Source organism: Morone saxatilis, unplaced genomic scaffold (genome assembly GCF_004916995.1).
Source record: "Morone saxatilis isolate NCDOM2014 unplaced genomic scaffold, NCSU_SB_2.0 Contig8, whole genome shotgun sequence".
Lineage (NCBI taxonomy): Eukaryota > Metazoa > Chordata > Actinopteri > Moronidae > Morone > Morone saxatilis.
The window spans coordinates 611,942-615,422 of record NW_023340257.1 but is presented as its reverse complement, the minus strand read 5'-3'; the positions used below and the strand labels follow the sequence as shown (position 1 = coordinate 615,422).

General features: G+C 41.3%; 1 protein-coding gene across 1 annotated transcript in view; it reads right to left on the bottom strand.

Annotated features, from left to right (window-relative positions):
- LOC118341925 (RNA-binding protein Musashi homolog 2-like) overlaps window positions 1–3,481 on the bottom strand; it is a 37,341-nt gene that overhangs the window by 15,050 nt on the left and 18,810 nt on the right. The window lies entirely within an intron of this gene.

The window sequence follows — 3,481 nt, the reverse complement described above, 5'->3', positions numbered from 1 at the left end:
AGTGATGTAGGAATGTAGTGGCACTAGCTGTGTAGTTGCAGATTGCAACTCAAACCTCGGCTTCACCCTCCCCTTCCAAGGGAGAAACCCATAACGCCCCCTATCTACAGCTAGTGTTTGGTTTTTTGTCTTCTAGGCTACTGTAGAAACCATGATGGTTCAACATGACGGACTCTGTGGAAGAGGAAGCCCACTTCCTCCTGTGATTTAAATGTCTCATTCTAAAGGTAACAAATAACAAAAACGATTCCCTGTAATTAGGTGGATTAATACCATTGAATGAGAAAGTGTGACCCTACCATTTCAACCAATAATATCATAAACATCCATCCATCAATCAATTTTTCAACTTGGTGAACACAGTGCTAAAATTCATGTTGTTAGCATAGCTAGCAAACAGCAATGGCTGCCTGTTGGAGAAAGTTGTTTCATGGTAGTTTCTCCCTTTGGAAGGGGAGGGTGAAGTGAAAGGAAGTTGTGGATCTGCAACTACACGCTAGATGACACTACATCCTACATCACTGAAAAAAAACCTGGGGGGGGGAAAAAAAACCTGTAACCGATCAGGAGTGGATTAGGATGAGCCAGTTTTGTGCTGCTTGGCCGTGGCTGGTCTTCAGCCATCTGTCCCAAAATAGACCAGCTGCGTATTTCCGCGGAGCAGATAAGAGAACTGCTTCTGGGACGTTTCTGAAATGCACTGCCGGTGCCTCTGGTGGAAGCACCAGCATTGTCTAGGACGGCCAGTGAATAGCGTGCCAGTGGCTGCATGTCCTAACTTTTCCCCCCTATACAGCGCCCCTGCTCCCAGCAGTCCAAATTGACTAGTGTTCAAACGCTGCTCCAACTAACAGGCGTGCTAATTTTACCATTTTAGCATCATCTTTCAGATATGGCATATTTCACCATGGCTACAGCTGCATGTGCAAAACTTGCTAAATTTTTGTTTAAATTTGTATTTTTTGTTGGTTTTGTTGCTGAAAACATCATTGAATTATGCCTGACTGGGTCTGATTTTAAGGGTCTGAGCCAAATTGTTCAAATCGTCTAGATTCAGGAGATTTTGACTACGACGACGGTTGCATTAGATGCTGCGACCTGAAGTCTAGCTCCTTCAAACCTCTCTCTTTTTGACTTATTGCAGAAACACTAAGACAGAAATAGCCTGGAGTCTTTAGAAAATACTGTGGGGTTTGGATTAAAGAGCAGCAGACCTTGAGGAGAAACCACACAGCCAGATCGACCAGGTGGGACCAGCCCATCAACAGTCCTTTCGCTCCAGGACTAGAGCCATATAGGAGCCATGCTATAGGGTGGCTGTGGCTCAGAGGCAGAGCGTGTTGTCCACTAATCGGAAGGTTGTCAGTTCCATCCCCAGCCACATTTCAAAGTATCCTTGAGCAAGATACTGAACCTTTTGTTCGATGAGCTTTGCCATCACTGTGTGAATGTGTGTGAAAGGGCGAATGTGACGTGACAAGTGTAAAATCGCTTTGAGTCGTCAGAAGACTAGAAAGGTGCTGTACAGGTATGGTACCATTTACCATTACCATGCTAACCCAGCTTGGACTTAGGCTTAAGTCCAAGCCTTAGGCTACTCCTGACTAATGTCTAGTTTTGGATGAAATGATACTCGGGCTGGCCAAACAACAGGAAATCAAAGACTGTATCTTTACAGACACATCCTCCACCAACCTCCTGGATCAAGTCCTCAACGGGCGGACTGTTTCTGAGCCAACAGATAGAGCCGACAGACTATGTGTTTCCATCGATAATGCTTGTTGCTCAAACACAGTCAAAGTGTATGGTGGTGGTTTCTTTTAATGTGTAGATGAAACTATATTATCATCACTCATCTTGTTGCTGCTGTTTACATTAAACCAAACACAAATTCAAAAGATGACCTGCAGAGTTATTTACTGGCTATATACGTGTATGTATATATATATATACAGTATTTATACATAAACCTTTTGTTGTATAATGATGAATACATTTCCTTGACTCCTAAAGGGAGCATGTTAATTTCTACAGTAGCATTTCACTGTATTTAAAGGCAGAAATGTTTATTTATTAAACATCTAGCAAGTAAACATTTAAACATTCACAAAAAATATAAATCATTGTCTACATTACATATTTATTATCGCTATCTTGACCACAGAGCCCTGCGTGTCCAGAAATAACTAAGGTATACTTACAGTAACATATTTTGAGGCACTGGCCAAGCTGCAGTATTTGACAAGCTGGGAGTGAAAACGTGTTGGTGCTTGAACAAAAGTAACAAGTGTACAGCGAGATATGAAAAGTACTACACTAGAAAGCTGAAATGAGATCTAAATTAGGGAGGAATTCTGCTGTCAAAAATCATACTGGTGGCACCCAGTTAGCTCACCTGGTAGAGCTGGCGATCATATACCGAATCCTTGTTGCAGCGGCCCAGGGTTCGAATCCGACCTGCGACCCTTTGCTGCGTGTTATCCCCTATCTCTACCCCTCTTTCATGTCTATCTTCAGCTGTCACTATCAATTAAAAGACAAAAAAATATATAGAAAATCACACTGGCCTCCCCTTTTCGGCACCTTACTGCCACCACAAATATTACTTTAAACTAACAACAACCTTTCTCCCTTTTCCTTTCCTCCTCTTTACATGTGACAATGTCTAATCCTTACCAGAATGCTACTTGATTTTCTTATTTTACTTTTAGTCCCATTGAGATCCAAAATTTATTTTACAAGAGAGACTTGGCCAAGGTAGCAGCCGTACAAAATCATAACATATTAAAATACACTATATAGGATATAAATAAAAGTTTACAAATTAACAGTCAACAAATAGTTGTTTGTTTACTCCAAAGAGTGTGATAAATTATGCGTGTGTTCCTGTTTAAGTTTTTTTTGCTCTTCTGTGAACTTTCTGCATACACAGTATGTCCACACACATATGACATGAACCCATTCCTGTCTTTAGCAGTTAGATGTTGTCAGAGGTGTGTGTATTTGTTGTGTAAATTTGCATATATTAACGTATAAGACAATGACAAATTAAAAACTACCTGAGGAGAGGAAAGGACTTGGAGGATATACACTCTATTAGATATCTTTGTGATGTCTTATCTGGGAACTAAATGAGCTGCCATTCATTCTGGATTATTTATGAGCTTCCATATTAGGCTGAAAAGAAGTGCTCTTTATGTTAATTAGGGATTCAGCTTGAAGAAGGCCACCACAGGCAGAAATAGAAAAGGGCCCCATCTTTTTAAAAACGATCACAGGAAATGAAGCTAATTGCAGATTGTTAAACCCCAGTGGTAATTGTGAGTGTGTTCATGTGTGCACCTGGAACAGCATCATACACACACTCCTGCCCCACCCCCACCCCATGACAGTTTTGCCCCACGCAAGTGATTGTGCATGCTGTTATTTCCAAGGTTGGTGATATCCACAACCACCACCATTAATACACACACACACACAC